Genomic DNA, 17,780 nt, shown 5'->3' with positions numbered 1-17,780 from the left:
GGCAGGCAATCCTGAGACACATTGAACAGATTTTATTTTATTTTTTCTTATAATAATTTTATTAATTATTTGGGGACGTCACATCATGAACACTGATCACACTCACTTCCAATCCTCCCAAGTTTGCCCCTCCACCTGAGTGACCCTCCCCCAAAAGAAGGGGAGGAGGGAGAGGAGAAGGTAGAGGAGGAGGAGGAGGAGGAAGAAGAGGAGGAGGAAGAAGAGGAGGAGGAAGAGGAAAAACAAATTCACTTTGTGTTACCACACACTCACTGGAGTATTGTCAAACTCCCAGGGGGCAGCCCCTTAAAGAAAACTGCATCCTTCCCTACCTGAGCCTCCACTAAAAGCCATCAGTCATGGAGAACATCTTACCACACGTTTGAAAAAGTTTTTTATTGATTCTTTGTGAGTTTCCCATCATGCACCCCAGTCCCACTCATCTCCCCATCCATCCCTTTGCATCCATCCTCTGTTCTTGCAACCTCCTCTCCCAAAGAAAATAAAATCAAAACCCAAAACAAAAACATAGAAAACATCTCATCATGGAAACTGTAGTCACAGTGTGCGCCACAATATATCCTTTTGTCCAAGAGTCTTTACTTGCATAAATTCATTTTCATGAGTCACTGCTCTGCTTTGATGCCACTGGCTTCTGTGACACCATCAATATTGAATCCTCACTGGGATTCCTCCCTGTTGGCTGCTGTTGCTTTGTGTCATGGAGATCCTATAGCTTTGGATCAGCAGGACAGGCCACATGCTCCAACTGTTCATAGATGAGATAGATTTTGGGGTGGGACAACTGAGATCTCTGGATCTGGGCCTGGGTGGTAACTGAGTTGGTCAGCCCAGCAGTTTCCCTGTATCTGCACCACCAGGGCAAGCTCTCCAGAACTGCCCTGAGTAGCTCACTCAACGTCACAGTGAGCCGGGAGCAAGATCAGCTCTCCTGGTCCCATGCCCTTGAGACCAGCTCACGGGCACTCATACCAGCAGAACCCAGCCAGTTCCACTGTACTGCCTAGTGAAGGTACAGGGACCACTCTCCCAAGTGCTGCAGACTTTGAGGATCTGGGTCAGCCCTGCCCTCACACCCTCAGGGCTGGCTTACCCATGCCTTTGCCACCAGTGCCAGTTCCACTGTGTTGTCCAGGCGAGGTACAGGGCCTATTTTCCTTAGTGCTACAGCTGGTAAAGGGCAGGGACATTCTGATGGCTGTGGGGCCAGCTCTCCTGATTACTTCAGGTCACAAGGGGAGAGGGAGGGCATAACTCCTGTGACCACATCACCTCAGGGAAGATGAGTGGCAGGGCCAGATCTCCCACTCCCCGGCCACCAGGGGCAGCTTGCGTGTCCTACCCAGGCAAGGTACAGGGTCCATTCTCCTGAGTACTGAATGCAGCTGGTGAGAGCCAGGGCCTACTCTCCACTCTCATGACCCTGGGGCCAGGCCTCCTGACTGTCACAGGTGTCTTGGGGTAAGGAGCACTTTTCACAACTTTGAAGAGTTCTCCTCAATGGCTTTCTGTCTAGGCTGTTACTTTTTTTTTTGGGGGGGGGGGTAAGAGGGTATGGGAAGATAGGGGCTGTCACATAAGCCTTCTATGTCCCTCTTTCTCAGCTGTGAGCCTGTGGTCATCAATACCATAGGAAAAGTAGCTTCCTTGCCCTTTACAGTCAGAATGGGCACAGAGCACGGACTTCCACATGGTTGGTCTCTGGAATCAGCATGTGGCACAGACTTCAGCATGGTCTCTGGTGGCAATACAGACTGCCACAGACATCGTCATGACCCTCTGTCACAGGATGTGTGATGATCACCATCCTAGCCGTTGGTGGCTACATAGGCTACAGATATCAACACGACTCCTGCCTGCAGGAGTATCACGGACCCAGCCAGACATGGCCCTTGCTGGCAGCGTGGACCATGAACATCAACATGACTTCAGGCAGCAGCAGACTATCCACATGGCCTTTGTGGTACCTCACTCTACAGACCTCATCGTGGCTCCTGGCTGCTGTGGGACCTGAGACATCCAAATGAACCTTGGGCTTCACACTACGTGGACAGTGGACCACAGATCACAAAGTGACTTCCGGGGCAGCATGGATCATAGAGGTCTTTTGAGGAAGTCCAATCCAGAAAATGAACCATTTTTTTTTTTTAAATCTTGGCTATCTGGTCATTGCTCAGAACCAGGGCGATTGTACAGCAGGGCAGCATATTTGGGGTCTGAGTCTATGAAAGCTCCAGGCTGCATGTCACCCTATTTGCCCTACTCAGCGACATGTTCTCCTGTTCACCGCAGATATCTCACACTTGTCATCACCATCATGTCTTTACCTCCACCTCTCTCTACTACATAGTCACCACTCAGTTCCTCTATCACTTCTATCTTTCCATCTATCTATCTATCGATCTATCTATCTATCTATCTATCTATCTATCTATCTATCTATCTATTCCCTCAAACAGATTTACATGCAAATACATGTAATTTACATTGCAACAAACTGTTGGTCTGGTTCAAGGTTTCTAGTTTCTGTAGCACCATAAATATGTAACCATTCCTGAGCCTAGACTCACATATCCTGCTGTTGCCTAAGGTCAGGGTGATGCTGTCCATAGGCAGGGCATCTGGGGATCAACACATTTTAAATAAACGACTACAAATTTGAGAGCTAGGAAGTACTTTGTGAATATTGTCTTTAAAAGAGATCATGTGACTCTTCCTGGGTTTACCTGGTTTTCATTTCCACTGGGTCATTCTACTGGGACATGGTCTCTTCAGAGGACCAAGCATTATATAACAATAAAGGTCCGCTGAGCCTTAGAGATCGCATGTTAGATGGGATGCGTCTGGATGCGGCTGAGTGCGTTAGACGCAGAAGTCAGGGGACATAAAAGGTCAAACACAAATCAGGATGTCTAATGAACAAAAACCGATCTTCAGACATAGAGTGAGGAGCAGGTAGAAGGGGAGTGGGGTTAACATTTTCAGGACAAAGCAAGAGGAGGAAGAGCTGCACGCTCGGAAATGTGTAATTCTGTCTGAGGGTAGTGTCTAGTCCTGTAGAAGGATAATGGTTTAGACGCAGTTTCAAAGCAACACAGGTCCCAGCTCCTTCTACTCCTGGACATCACACTTTGTGACTCCTTAACGCTATTCTGTGGACCAGGGGACCGACTCTGCGTGTACCTTGTCCTTCAGTTCTGACAGGCTTTAAGGTATAGCAGGGAACAGCCAGTCAGACCCGAGAGGAAACCACGTGGCTAAGTAACTTGACCCTGGAAGCTTCCCGCCTTTTTCTAGGCTAAACGCTGAGGAGATTTGAGTTGTGAGGAAAAGCCCCGCAGAACTGTAACTCCAATACCTAGGAATTCCGCTGTTCTCCCCACACCTCTCTTCTCACTTCCACGTTCCAGGCTTTCACTGTTTCCCAAGCCAATAGCGTTCACTGTGGCAGTAATTTTGACTCAGGGTGGTGCTGGGGTTAGTGTACGGCTTGACCCCAACCCTCAAGGGTGGGCTTTGACTGATGGTGGGGACTTTTCTGCCCTAGTCGCCATCACACGGCATCCAGCCCGGTCTCTTGGGTGGATGCTTCCTATGTAAGCAGAGAGTGCTTCAAAGGAAGACACAATAAATTGTGCCGGGGGCTCCCAACCCCAGCTGCCAAGGGCAGAGTCGCAAGCGGCAGGCCTTGTTCTTTTAGAAGAATTCTGAGTCCCCAGGGGAAGGTTTCCTGTAAGTGTGGGTGTTTAGATGGCTTGTTTTGGTGATGTTTTTTTGATACATGCAACTGCTTCCAGAGGCTCAGAAATGACAGAGCCCTGCCAGGAAATCTTCACACTCAAGTAAATAATAGCACAAACGAATCCCGCAGCCCAGCAGTCGTTCTTTATGCTTGCATCCTCCAAAGCCCTTTCCTCACTCTCCAGTTCCAAGCTTGTCCAAGTTTCAGCAGAGAGGCGCTAGGCACAAAAATGTTCCAAAGTCGGCTTGGCTGAGGGCTGCCCGCCCATGCAAGGACAGGGAATTCCAAGATAAACAGGCCGCGTTATCGCTCCAGACTTTGTTGGCACGGGGCACGGGTTTCCAGCCCCAGAACATATTTTGCGTGGATAATGGACAAGCAGTTACTGCGTAAACACACGAGGAGCTTGCAGGTGTTGTGTTCCTCAGCGTTTGCCAACCAGATGTTCTTCTGTGGGACTTGCCTTTTGGCCCCCTCTGTGCCTGGAGCTGAACCGAAATGTCACTCTTTTTCTCTCTGTCGGTGAAATAAAGCGATGTTCTCATGGGAGATGCCCCCAAATAAGAATAAGCTCTAGTTTTCACTTGCAAATGATTCATGTGTTTGTGTGTGTTGTCTTTCCTTCTCTCTCTCTCTCTCTCTCTCTCTCTCTCTCTCTCTCTCTCTCTCGCTCGCTCTCTCTCTCTCCCTCTCTCACTCCCTTCCTCCCTTCATTTTTTCTTTCATGACACTTAGGGCAAGATGCTCCTATTAAATTAAGCATGCAAACCTTGCCTTTTGCGAAGGACCCACTCAAGACTCCTTAGAAAGTTTCAGCTGTGACTTTTGTTCTCCTTTCCCTGTGCTGTGGGTTGGCTTGAGATACAGCAGGTGTCCCCACACAAGGTTTTAAAACAGGGTCAAAGGGTGAGTGCATGAGAACCATGTTTGGTCAGCAAGTTTTCTCTCTTTGTGGCTAAGCCTGAGATGCATCAGGGGTCAGTCAGGAGAAGGCTGTGCGCATTACAGTGCCGGGAAGGCTGAAGGAGGCAGAGTCATGAATGGACTTGCGTTAGGAACTGAAATGTCATCAGAAATGACTGTGAAGTGCTTTCTCACATGTCATTAACCTAGAAAGGGTCAATCTGGCTTTCATGGAAGGAGACTTGGTCTGAGCTCTGGCTCAGAGCAGAAGGCCGGTTGCAATTAAACCTCAGAAATCCTCCAGGTAACATGAAGTGGACCTCACTCCTCCATCCTACCTTTCGTACTGAGTTGGCCTTGGGTGACTGGGCTTTCAGGTTCACCTTTGTCACTATGATCAGCACAAGGTAGCTGCAGCTGCCCTGACTCTTAGCTTCTTCCTCAACTGACTACACAAGGAGGCAGCCTCCAAGCCTCCAAGAGGTTAAAGGTTAATCATGAAAAAAAAAAAGAGTGGGGGCGGGGCTGGGCTGCCGAAGAGATCAAGCTGTACATTCAATTCTGTAGTGCTCAGCAAGGCACTTGAGGGTTAAGACCCTATTTGTTATTTTATTTGATCCTGGCTAACAACACCTTTTGTGATTATAAATCGCCATGGTTTCTAAAAAAAACGCTTCCTTTATTTAATACCAAGAGCAAAATGTAGGAGGCAGGGAAATTAAGCTCTCTTGGCTGGTAAGTTCTGTGGGTCTTCATGAGTTTATGTAACTGACCCAATCATTTGCCAATCAGTAGCAAAGACAATCTGACTTGAAACTCTTACGACCGTCTCCAAAGCAGTTCCCAGAAGCTCAAAGGTTCAATGGTTTAGGAGCCACTGTTGATGTTTTATGGATGAGATGCCCAAACATGGATTAATTAACTAGCTTCTACCCTCTTTTTTGCAGTATTTTGGCCTGGAATGAGTCAAATTTTGTGAAATCTGTCATTTTGCATGCAAGACATGACAAACCGGAGGTGCACTTGAACTTCCCATCTATCGATGATGGTGCCTCTCACTGCCTAGTGATTCCTTTTGGAAGAAATGTATCTGTTCTCCTTCCCAAAGAGAGTTGTATAAACAGGCTTCAAAGGTTGGCTCTAGGTTGGCACGGAAGAGGACGCTCCTGGAATTAGTTCTGACACATGCAGAAGGACACCTACTGTTCATCATTGTTCATCGGGGCATGGGTATCAGTTACAGGAGATGTAACAGCTCTGGTGGGAAGGTGTGGTGTGTGTTGGAGAGAGGGCAGTGGCGGCTCTCCTGGGCATTCTGTTGTTTAGGGCTGGGTTCCTGCTCCCCACAGTACCCTGTAGTATGCATCCTTACATGCTATTTGTTCTCACAACTTCCCTGAAAGCTCTTACACAGTGTTTTTGTTACAGTTACCAATGAACTGTATCAAGGGTATCACACAGCATCAGACATTGAGCTTGCTTTCATTTTCATTTTATTTTATTTCGTGAGGCCGGTGAATATATGCATGAAGGTATAAGACATATGCCTGGTGTTCTGCCACCCCAGGGGAGACACCATCCATCCACTCATAGCTCAGCTCAACCTGGACTGTTATGGTTTTTTTTTCATTTTTCAAGCAGAGTGAGACAGTGGTTTGTTGTGTACAGGCTTGCCGTTGTGTGTTTTGTTTACATTTTTTCTAGGCCTGGTTTGATAAAAGCACCCCCCCCCCCATTGTTCAGCAAACGGAGTCTGGACTCCTTGGCAGAGCTGTCCAGATTGTCCTGTGGGTGTCTTGCTTTGTAGAAAGGTGTTCAGGTGTCTGCCCAAGCACATTGCTCTCACATGCACATACCAACTCCTCCTGCCTGGGTCCTCCTGAACCCCTGGTCCTCTGCAGGGCATCCCTTCATGTCAGCAAGAGAGACCTTTGATTTTCTTTGTCCTACAAGCTACAATTCTTATTTGATAGACTAATGAAGTTGCTGATATTCCCTTAAAAATTAAATCCCTTTCTCCTACTCACCCCTGGAAATTTTTATACCATTTTGATGATATAAGAATGATCATGCTGGCCTCATTTAATTGAAATTACTGAAAGCACCTATATGGTGGGTTTTAAGGTCAAAGGCTGGATTCTGATGTTCTCAGAATCTAGGAAAATACTTAGTGCAGATCAAATGCTTAAATACTCATTGGATCCACAACTTGGAGAGAAATGGAAGTGGGATGACTATCACACATTGCTTTATTTTTGGAAAAAATGTGAGATGGTTTACGAACAGTTCAAAATCAGTAGATATTTGTAGTCGATCCAAGGATGCTCTACCAGATGGCTGCCTGCCTGGCTCAATACCTCACATACATTAGAGACTCAGTAAAGTTGTTTGAATTATAGACATGCTTGAACAAAGGCTCTCATCGTCTCTGCCAAAGGTGTGGGTGGATCTTGAACTCACTTAGCTGTGGTAGCCATCTTCGATGACTTGCCTTGCCCCACACATTCCTTTTCTTTGTCTCTTCTAATCTTAAGAACTGGGGATGCCCTTCCATACCTCTACATTATAAAGTTATGGTCCAGGGAAGCCTGAAAACATTGTCAAATATGGAACCACATAATGTCTTACTGGCTATTTTTAAGCATGACCTGTCTTCCTTGGGTTTCTGGCATCCAAGATCATTAAAAATAGATAGCACTTTAGAACATTTAAAACAACTGATTATACCGAACCACCACCACTGGTTTTATTTTCTCTTCCTGTGGTTCTCTGAGGTTGAGCAGAGAAACCTCAAGGTCACTTTCAATATCAAGCTGTCTTTCAGCCCAGGGCCCACACTCTCTATTTGTTGGTTATTTGATTCTTTTACTCCCATAGGGAGCAAACCTCCTGCCATTTCCTTGACAAAGATGCCTTGCAAAATTGTACCTTATACTCAAGATAGAGGGGATTAATAGAACCTCAAGTGGGATAGACTATTCTGCAAGGTAGTTGACCCGCTAATGAAGCAGTTTGTGACTCGAACCTCTTTACACTGCTATTTGACTATTAAGTGATCATGGGGGCAGGGCAGCAGTCCATCCTCAGACCCTAATATCGTCTGCCTCTCCTAATGCACTCGGGAGCCAAATGAACACCCTCACCCATCCTAGCTCTGATGTGCTCAAACCATGCACCTTATTTCCTATTGCCTCGTCCTCTTTGATTTCTGGCTGCTCACATTGCTGTCAATAGTGGCTATCCTTTCTAGACAGTAAGTCTTTGAGGCAGACGTTTGTCTTTTGCTCTTCTCTGCCCCAAGGCTCACTATAACGTGCAGTACATGTCTGTTGACTAAATACAGCCTTTCTCAAAAGAATAACAGATTCCCCGAATGCTAACAATGTCAATCATCAGAGCACGTTGCTGTTTTGTTATTCTACCTAAGTTCTGCGCACACTAGCTACAGCCTGGCTTTCCATTTTCTCCTAGTTGGAGTACTCTAAGTATGCTTGTCACAATAATGAAAATGTTGTCTGGCTGGGTCATTGATCAAATCTCAAGGAGTGAAGAAACAAGTCTCCGAAGGCCCGACTCTGCTTTCAAAGGCACCAGGCCGGAGGAAGCTGCTGGTGTGATGTCCCTTGGGACAGGCTGGCGAGTGCCTGACAAGCTGCTGGAGCAGGCGCTTTCAGTTTTCCTCTGCAACAGTGTCTGAAATCGATACTCCAGCACGGCGTGTGTGGGGGTGGCAAGCGGGCTCTCTCTGCTGCCTCTGACATTTCAGGAGCCTTGATGCTGTTTGGAGGCTGTTCCGCCTCAGTTCCGCCTCAGTTCTGCTGTGGGTAGGGTTCGGGGAGGGGTGTGTGTGTGTGTGTGTGTTCTCTTCCAAAGTCTTGTGGTTGTTTTTGATCTGCACAAACCAGTGGGAGGAAGTCTCAAAGCCCATGACCTGTGAGTCTCGCGGGCCTGCTTTAGTTCAGCAAAATGATCTGTAGGGCTTCTGTCACAAAATGAGTGGCTCGTTTTGTCCCTGAGTGAGAGAATCCAGACAATGCGAGGCTCTTCTTGAGCGACCCTAGAGCGAACCCACACAAGACGCGACTGGCTGCCCCCCCCCCCCCCCCCGCAAACTGGCAAGGGCTACAGTGAGCCATGAGTAAACATTTCTTTTGCAAAATGTTCAAAATATTCAGCGTAGAGCTTGGGAGAGCACCACTCCTCCTGAGGGAGAATGCTTTTCATCAATGCAATCCATGAGTCATTTATTGAAATTGACATAGGTGTGTCTCCATCTGAGGACACCTCTCTCTTTCGGCTTGCATTCAGTTTCCTTTGCTGGGCACTCCTTTTCTCTAGGACCTTTTTTCTTTCAGAACCTTTATTTGTCTCTGCCATTGTAAGCTCATCTCTCTCTCTCTCTCTCTTTTTTTTTTTTTTTTTTTTGAATTATGATAACCGGGCGTTCGTGCTCGTCTTTGTTTTCCAATCTCGACTTCCAGTGGAATCTCTTTGCTTTCCTTCCGAAAGCTCCTACTGACTCCCTAGGTCTATGGTTAGTGTCTCTGATGATGCACATGGCTACCCATGGGATTCCCAAGAGTTCTCAGGCATGTCTCTGCTTCAGTCCACGGGCCAGGTCCACAGTTTGGCTCCCCTTCTCCTATATTTCTTTTCTAGGAAGGATGTGCTGTGTGTTCCTTCTTGGACACGGATAGACAAACTTCCAACCTAGTGCTCTGCTCAAGAACTGTTTCATCTCTATGACAAACTACTGATCTATCCCCTTCCAATCTCTTACATTGCTAATATTTAATCCATCATGACTTATTTTGGAATTTACAGTTCTTGATATGGTACTTGGCATCTGACGAGTTGCTACTTGATAGTAGTCTGGGTTCAGTTTTAGCAGTTTGAGATACTTGCCTCTTTCCTTTGGCCATCTATAAGTGTTACTGGTATATTGATATTTATTGTTTATCTTTTTTTCTACCGTGTTCAGATTGACTGTAGAACTCTGATATCTTAAAATTAGACTCTTTTGGATGCTTGTACTAAAGTCCACGAGGTCTCAATCCTACACAAAGAACTAGAGGCAACTAAGGGATGGTAAGAGCAGGAGAAATGGTCTTCCCCAGGGAAGAGCACACCAGTTGGTTAGCCAGTACCGAAGATTTAGCCCTGAAAACACACATAGAGGTAACACACAGACTGAGGAGGTTGTATTTGTGTATTTAGGAAAGTGTGTGCGTGTGTTTAATAACAATTAGTGAAAAAAAGGGAATTAATGTGAAACAGATCGAGGAGGGGTATATGGGAGGGTTTGGAGGGAGAAAAGGGAAGTGGGAAATGATATAATTATAATATTAAAAGATAAAATAAATAGAAAGGTCCTTTTTAATATTTTACACTTTATTGGAAATTTCATACAAGAATATAGTGTTTTGATCAAACCCACTCCCCTTCAATTCCTCTCCTTTACCCCCTCCCCCCAATCTGGAAGCATCCATCACATATTCCATGTCCCTTAAAAAAAAAAAATCAAAAAACCCCAGTGAGTCTGTTTAGTGCTGCCAGTGTGTGCGCTGATTTGGACCATCCACTGGAGGACAGGCAGCTGTTTCAGGACATCTCTGAAGAAACTTGCTCTTCCTCCCCCGGCAGCCATCCATTGCCAATTGCTTCTCGGCAAGACGTTGGACCCCATGAGTCCCTTTGCCCACCCATGCTGGGATTTTGGATGGTTTGATCTTATGCGTGTCTTGTGCCTGTGCTGCTGTGAGTTCAAGTGTGCAGTGACTCAGCAAATGATGCTTCAAGGCAGACGTCGATGCTCTAACTCTTGTAATCTTTCTGCCTCATCTTCTTTGATAGTCCCCGAGCCTGGGCATGTGAGGTTCTTAGTCTGCTCCTGATCTACATACTTAGAAGGATGTCTTTTTAAGGTTTTGTTGTAAAAAATTTTGGGCGAGCTGCCATACACACGAAATTATCTATATTCATACCTATATCTATCAAATATATCTATATCTATATAGATATAGATATACATCTATCTATCTATCTATCTATCTATCTATCTATCTATCTATCTATCTATCTATCTATCTACCTTGTTATTCATAAGGTCTATACAGGGATATGTCTATCCAAGGAGATTCAGGAAAAGAGTCCACCATGTTTCTTTTACTTGATGTCTTATCTATAGGGAAAATACGCATACATGCCAGTTTTCATGGCTGTTATCTTCAGAACCCAACCCTAGTTTCCCAGGAACTCCATTCACCACCAAATTCAGTGGCCATGCTCTCTCAACTCTTCTGGATCCACTCATTTTCTGTTGTAGTAGACATAGCCGAGTCTGAACAGTTTATACAGAAAAGAGTTTTAATTAGCAGCACATTGGAGAATGAAGTCCAAACAACAACACACCAGTTCTGGGAAGGTTATTGTAACTGTGTCCCTCCATAGAGGACGTTTTCATAATGGTAGCATATGGAAAAAGGAAGCTCAGACTCAGGGGAGACGCCAGGCTCAACCTTTTCTAACAACCCACTTTGGGACCACCAGAGATTCATCATTCTCTTCTGAGGTCAGTATCAGTGATCCAGTACTTTCCACCTCACCTCCTTCTAACAGCACCACACCGAGGACTAAGCTTCCTCCCCTAGAATTCCTGGGGGAACATGCTCAGTCCGTATCCTAACCATCACAGTTTGTCTAAGTCACTGCCTTGGGGCCACTCAGGTGAAAGGAGATGTTCCCATTCTTTCTGTCTCCATTATCCACATCCACTGAAGCACACTTCCTGGTTTTTGGGAGAGAGGCTGTGGAGTCAGAGTGTCTGGGTTCTAATCCTGATTCCACTGAGGGGTGTGAGCTTGAACAGGTTACCTGCTATCTTCCAGCTTTGCTGTCCTTGCCCGTAACATGGGAATAATGGAAATTGCTGCGAGGGATGAGATCGCAGCATGACACACCAGGAAACATCACATACCTATGTAGAGGACTTGGCGTGGTGCCTGATGTGACTCATGCACACACAAAAGGATGTAGAGCACGGTTATTTTTTATTTGATTTTTTTTTCACATTATGAGTTGGCCTGCATGACAGCCTCTGGTGTCAGATGCATTACCCTCCAGTGTAAGACAGCTCCATTTAATCTTTCTTTCCTCCCTCTCACTATGCGTGTGTATGCTCATGCATGTGCCTGCTCTGTGGAAGCCAGCGGAGGGGATTGGGTGTCTTCCTCCTCTTCTCTCTACCTTATTTCTTGAGAGAGGTGTTTCTCACTGAGCCCAAAGCTCCCCAGATTGGCTATGGCGACTGGCTTGTGAGGTCCTGGGATCTGCTAACCAATTCTGGAGTCATAGGCTTTTATGGATGGTGGAGATTTGAACTCAGGTCCACTTGCTTCCACAGCTGGCCATCTGAAACCAGTTACCCAAGTGAGTCACCTCCCCAGTCTTTTGAAAACAAAATCTTTAATGGGGACAGTGGGCCGAGGGAGGGCTGAGTCTTTGGCACAGGGATGAGTGCTCCTTTCTCAGTATCAGGGGATTATTTACAGCCTGTGCACCCCCAAAAAGCCTTCTTCTAAAATTTAATCTATGTGAAAAACAGAAGCTGTCATTTTTTTGTTTGTTTGTTTGTTTGTTTGTTTCTTCTCTGGCTATAGGAAATGCAGTGAGATACGTTCTAGAAGCGTCAGGGCAGGAGAGGTAAATGGTACCTAGATGCCTTACTCTAACTGGACTCCAGCTGAGGCTTGATCAAAATCCATTTCATGTCCTTTTGGAGTGGTTTAAGCTTCTCGCTCAGGGATAATATGAACATCTCCTGTCTAAGTATACACTTGACACCGTTCCGTGCTGTCACTAGTAAAGAATCTGAAAAAGGCATTCTTTCATAGTGCAGTTAAGGTGCTCTTCTTTGTGGGTAGTGGGTTAGATCACTGATTCTCAAGCAGGGGCCCACACTCCCCACCCTCATGCCAGGAGTTCTTTAAGGATGTCTAGAGACATCTTTGGTTCCACAAAAAAAAAGGGAGCAGTCTTTTAGTAGATCAAGACTAGGAATAATCTTGAGTACTATTTAATGCATAGGATAAACAAATACTTGATTCAAAATGTCAGGTGGGCTAATGCTTAGAAACCATGTGTTAGTTTAAGTTGCCCTAAAATCTCTTCCACATTTCAAACCTGGAACATATTTAAATGTATTTTTCCCTTCCAGTTCATGCAGAGCTAACAGGGCACTGGATCCTGTGGTCTTTGTCTAAACTGCCAAGTCCACCAAGGGGATCAATGTCTTGCTTCTTTCCTCATCGTCAGTTATTGATTTCTTCTCAGCCCCTGGTACCTGCGCCCTTGTTGCTAGGATGCTGTGAGTGGCATGAGAGATGAAGCAGGGCTCAAACCATCTCTGAGATGTGCCTTTAATGAGGTGAGGAAAAATCATCTAATAAAATCAATTTAACACCAGGATATTGAAGAGATTAAGTAGACTCAAATAGATCATTTTTCTGATAAGGATCCTTTTTAAGGAAATAATTTATTTATGTGATAGATGGATTCCTCTGAGGTCATATGCAAGTGAAGTGCTTCATTTTCGAGACGCAGTGTCTGTTGGCTCCCCCTCCCCCAACATTCTAGGTGTTTCCCACACCATCCGCTCTATAGTATTCACAACTCTAGATGGAAAACAAGTATTTGTGTGGGTATCTTGTGTCAGATTTCCCCATGACTTCCCATTCCATGTCTGCATTCTTTTACTAATTAAGAAGTTCATTTTCCAAACCACGTTTTCCTTGTCTCCTGTAATTTTGTGCTCTGCTCATTCTTCAACAGTAAAATTGTTGACAGAATTTGTTTCCTTTTTACTTGAGCAACAGATGAAGTCTACTGAAAGACAGAGGTTTTTAAAAGTAAATAGTCACAATTAATAGAAACAGTGCTCAAAAGAGAAAAGTGCAAAAATGTTCTGGGAACTTCACACAGAACAGAGCTTGTTTAGAGAATTAAAAATTTAAGGTCCAAGGTAAGAAATACATTCACTATCAGAAGGTTGAATGGGAGTTGACCAGGGAGATAAATGATGGACAGAAACTAGGAAAGATTATAAAGCACAGGTTGTGCACTATGTCAGAAGTACAGGATAAAAGATGAATGGGTGGAGATGATGGGACCACATTCTTTCATCCACGGTGAGCTCTCTGGGAAAGAACTCAGCCCTTCTCTTTCCTGGTGTCTACGAACATATCTGGTATACAGTCTCTTATCAGAATCCGCTGAACACAAGAAAAAAAAACCTGCAGGTTTTATGCTGTAAGTTTATAAACATGATCAGAGTTGAATTTCTGGGGAGGATGTTTGGTTCCATGGAAACTGGGCAATGCTTTGTTAAGAACTGTCACAGAAAGGCAGAAGTAGGGGGAAGGATTCTGACATACATGGGAGGCAAATCTAATAGAATTTGTTTAATAGACCAAGCATAGTGAAATGTGACGTACGGTGGAGTTGCATGTACTATATCTTGGGCAGTGCTGGACAGAGGATGATCCTTCATGGTGTGTGTCACGAATACAGCATTTAGCACGTCACTCTGAAGACAGAGCTGTCAGATGTCAGGGGTAAGAATCATCAGATGAGAGATGCCAGAGAAGAGCTTCTAGTTCTCACAGTCATCTTGAGGGCATCTCTCTTGGGACACCAGTTACTGGTTTCTAACCTGCCTCTCTTCTCATCTCTTGTAATTGACCAGTGTGTGTCTGAGCTTTACAAATTCTCTCTGCCTTTCAGGTCTTCCACTCTGAACTTCAATAATAGATACTAAACTAACCCCTTGGCTATCTCTAGATTCTGTTGATAACTTACTCTTATCAAACTAATTGCCCAAGCTTTCCCCACACAAGAACAGGGAGTGCGACTCTTTCAGCCTTTTGATGATGAAGTTGGCAATTCTTTTTCATTCCAGAAAGAAGAGGGAGCTCTATCTTAACACCAAAGTCCCATCCATACAGCCTTTTAAAAACGGGATTTACATAAGTTTATTAATATGTATTTCCACCAAATTAGTTTTTGAGAACTATTCTTATATATTGATAATTTGGGGGAATGAACTAAATTTTAGCATGCACAGTGTAGAGAAAAGCAAACAGCAACTTCTTTAAAGAGCAACTTTGCCGCGAGATTTGCATTCTAAATCTCCCAAGAAAAAGCTCTGGCAGCAGTTCACACTGTCTTCATATTTTTGGTTCTGCCAATATATTTTTTTCAACTTTTATTCTAAAAGGAATGTACTTAGTGCATTCCTTAAATGCAGGGTGGTTTCTGGTTTTATTGCTCAACAGCTCCTCCTTACGCATTGGCTAGCATAGTTCCATTGTTAAAAACAAAACAAAACAAAACAAAACAAAAAATAAAACAAAAAACGATGGGGCTTCATGTAGTGCATTTCTAAATGAAGAGAATTATCTAGAAAGGCACAGGGCCTGGTGAGATCTGCTATTGACTTCCTAGTCTTCTATGTTCCTTTGAAAGATTCTTTATTTTTCATGCTTTGGACTGTAAAGTTGCTTTTCCAGATTTGATGTGCATTATAGGTGAGGGAGTGTATTAAAAGTACCAGTATGTACGAAATTCTTAAACAGAAACAGAAGGTTAGGGTTCAAGTACTCCCTTTCAGTGCACACCAGACCGTACCGTTGTCTTTATTCTCTGTTAATGCACAAAGAGCTTAATTCACTCAGTCCCTCTGGCTCCAAGTATATTTCAACCCAAGTCTTTTTTGTTATTGGGTAGACATGGATGCTGGAATCTGGGAAAGATCAAACATTTTGAGGATTTTTAGTTCAACTCTACAAGCACTTAGGTCTGACTCTGAAGAAAGAGTGATGGGAAAATGGATGGACGCACCCTGTTCACTATTAGCCAACCTAGACAGAGCCAGGCTTTTTAATTTTGCTTTCGTATCCACCCTTCAAGGAGATTGTGCTTTTTCGGTTTACAGATGAGTGAACACAAGGTCTGAGAAATTCAGAAACTATGAGTTCTTTGATAACGCCTGACCTAGGGGTTGGGGTGTGCAGAATTCTGCCAGGCCACCCTTTCTAATTTGTTTTCTTGTGGATGGTGGGCTGAGCAAAGGCAGCCAGAGGTACAGGGTGTTTTGCGGTCAGTCCCAGGTCATAGTGGACTCTGGGTGGGAAACAAACTATTCTGCTGTGCCCAAGTACAGCGCAGTGAACTTACAACAGGTTTCTGTGTATAGAGGTCATCTGTGAGTGTAGCAACATGCATTATAATTAGAGTAAGTAAGAAAGATTGATTCATAGCTATGCCACCTTGGGCTACCTTGGGCATGATAATCTACTTTTATTATTTGAAAGATAGAATGGTCCTTTGTATTATACCTTAATGCAAAATTCCATGAAAATTCTTTAGACTGAAATTACCAAAATGGCTATTTTTTATACAAGCAACAATAGACAGTATAAACCCAATTCTAGATATCCACTATGTATTCATTATGTCATTAAACCCTGCCCAGAAATTAATAAATATTTAATAATCAAGATATAAGTGATAAAGAACTTATAAAGACTTTATCAATCATTATTAATTTAAAAACATTGACCTTTGGGTTGTTGTAAAAATAATGATGTTCAAGAAGAAAAAAAAAAGACAAATACATAGCACAGAGAAAGGAATGAATGGGGGGATGAAAATGGGGACTCGGGCTGGAGAGATGGCTCAGTGGTTAAGAGCACCGACTGCTCTTCCAGAGGTCCTGAGTTCAATTCCCAGCAACCACATGGTGGCTCACAGTCATCTGTAATGGCATCCAATGCCCTCTTCGGGTGTGTCTGAAGATAGTGACAGTGTACCCACATATATGAAATAAAAATGGCCAGAGCGAGCTGGGCTGGAAAAAGAAAATGGGGAATCCATATGGTGTGCTTCATCTTCGGGGCACCCAGGAAGGTAGGTGCAGGTGGGAGGCAGTACCTCAAACTCTTTTTCAATTTGAGAACTGTTATCTTGTTTTCTGATCCATTTTTTGAGACAGGAAAGAATGAGTGTAGACTTAGCCTCTTTCTAGTATGAGTGTTAGTTACTGCAGGAGAGTTAAAACATATCACATCAATATGTAATGGATTTTTGTTTTTGATAAATTATGTTGTCCAAAGAATGATCTGTCTACTCAAGAAATTAATTTCTTCAGAGGGCATCAAATCCAAGATATCAGTGTTAATATGAGTTGCAGATAGATTTACTTGAATCTACACCAAGCACTAGGGTTTGTTGAAAGAGTAAATGGTTATAATAATTCTACGGAAAATAGTGTTTATAATATTCAAGTGCCTACTTGTGGAAAATTGTAGCACATTCTTCTACCATGGGGGGGGTGATGTTCTGGCAGCAGAAGCAAGAACAAAGCTAGAGTAAATGCTCATGGGGTCACACAGACTGTACCAACTGAGGAAGGAAGTATTAACAGGCTAAAGAAAGGTCATTGGTATTCTATGCGATATGCCCTTCTTCCTTTTTGAATTCTGGAAACAACAGGTACAGAATGTCCTGTCCAACACATTGATGTGGCTTAATTAGTCACAAATAGGTTTGCATGAACTGAATGGGATACAAGAGATCCACATCAGAGCTCTCAACAACAAGGGCCTGGGGAGTGACTAAAAAATTACGATTTATCTGCTCTCTTTAAATATAAAGACCATGAATCCCAGCCAAGGGATTCGTGGTGTAGATTTTCTGATGTGACTTCTTCCCAGACTGCTACTCAGTGGGTTTAAAAGCAAAGAGGAGGCACATAAGTTGAAGGGCAAAAATAAACGGTGATGTGAGAGGGGCTGGAGGGGAGGGGATTGAAGTCCATTGGATCAAAATGTATTATATGTGTGCATGAAATTCTCAATAGAAAAGAATTGCCTCAGATACATTGCAGGCCATATACATTAGGTCAAATATGGGCTGGCAGAGAGAGCAAATAGCCATTGAAAGGTAGCTAACATTATTGTCCACCATACAGAGTTGTTATTGGCTTGGAGGCAGTGATTGACTGGGAAAGTATCTGTGTGATTATTCTGAGCATGAATGCAGTAAAGTTAAAAAAAAA

The 17,780-nt window shown here is 44.0% G+C and overlaps 1 pseudogene; it reads left to right on the top strand.

Annotated features, from left to right (window-relative positions):
• Nucleotides 1-1,906: 1,906 nt before the first annotated feature.
• LOC110317610 overlaps nucleotides 1,907-17,780 on the top strand; it is a 30,960-nt pseudogene continuing 15,086 nt past the window's right edge.

This window comes from Mus pahari, chromosome 1, assembly GCF_900095145.1.
Source record: "Mus pahari chromosome 1, PAHARI_EIJ_v1.1, whole genome shotgun sequence".
Taxonomy (NCBI): Eukaryota; Metazoa; Chordata; class Mammalia; order Rodentia; family Muridae; genus Mus; species Mus pahari.
The sequence above is the reverse complement of the archived record's forward strand: the minus strand, read 5'-3'. Positions and strand labels throughout refer to the sequence as shown.